Raw genomic sequence first — 1,398 nt, 5'->3', positions numbered from 1 at the left:
CATATTGAAGTGTATATTTTAGGCAGTGATTGTAACAAATTCAGTTGAATTTTTGAAATTCACAATTTAGTTCTGTCCAACTACTTTGATCAATAACAAAATAAAGACAATTATCCAGTAATTTTCATGGTTATTTCACGAAGTAATTTTAAAAGGGTGTGGGGTATTTCTACAATGAATTCTGGAATTTTAACAAATACTTGAAATTCACAATTAAATTCTGTGAATCTGCTCTGTTTATTCACAACATTATAGTATTTTACGGTCTAATTGATGCTAAATTTCACGACGTATTTTAGCGAGAACGAGAGGTGATTCCACAATGAATCCTGTAATTTTCCAAAATTTTTTCATTTTACAATTTATTTCTGTAATAATCCCTTGCGAATTCACAGAATAAATGTAATTTTACAGTTGATACCATAAAATTCTATTGTGATTTCACAATGAGTATTCACAGGTTTAGTTTCTAGAAAAATCATCAGAAAAAATTTCATGTGAAATCACAACCAACTTGTGATTTATATTTTCTGTGATTTTACAAGGTTTTCGTTTCAGAATATTCCTTGTGAAATTCCAGTGATTATCGTTGGTCACAAATAACCCAAGATTTTCACTGTAATTTCACTATTTCGTTCTCTCAGTGTACTCTACTCTTCTCAAATTCTTAAGTTTTCGGAAGTACTAACAAAAAAATCGATTGCATGTACCTACACCATTCTTGAAAGGGGCAATCTAATTAACTTCAAAACAATGTGTCACTCAACCCCCCTTCCCATTCAAGATTTTAGGGGTTGCTAAAACCCCTCCCCTTCTTGGAGATTTTTTAGGTTATGTGATTCGGCCGACAAATCCTCAAAACCAAAGATTGAAGATCGAAATGTCCCAAAATGAGATACCACTTCTAGTCACCAACCTATGTTGAAATTTTGAGAAATAGAAGAGAAAAACTTCGAATGAAGGAAATCAATGGTTGATTCCGTATGAGTGAACGATCCATCCTGTATACTGATATTCAAGCTTGATGAATTGCTAGAAATTGCGGGAACTATCCTCTTGTGAGTCTGCCAGTTTGGCATCAGAACTTTCCCATAAGCATCCTCCCGATTTTGGTAACGACCAAGTGAAACCTGCCTCCGGTGAAGCCCCTACAAGTCCAACGAAGGCCCGGCAAAGTAAAAGATCAATTGGCGTTGCCACGTGACTCGACTGCAGATTTTTCGGGTGATTAATTAAGTTTGGCGGCAGTATTTTTGAGCGGGCACCCTCTTTAGCTCGTCTATCTGCTGGAAGAATGTTCAATTAAGAACTTTTTAATTTGTCTTACGCCGCCTCTCAGGCAGTCTCTCATGAGTATTTTCTTTAATTATTCGTTTTTCTTTCAAGTAATTAAAAGGA

This window comes from Coccinella septempunctata, chromosome 2, assembly GCF_907165205.1.
Source record: "Coccinella septempunctata chromosome 2, icCocSept1.1, whole genome shotgun sequence".
Classification (NCBI taxonomy): Eukaryota; Metazoa; Arthropoda; class Insecta; order Coleoptera; family Coccinellidae; genus Coccinella; species Coccinella septempunctata.
This window is presented reverse-complemented; position numbering follows the sequence as displayed.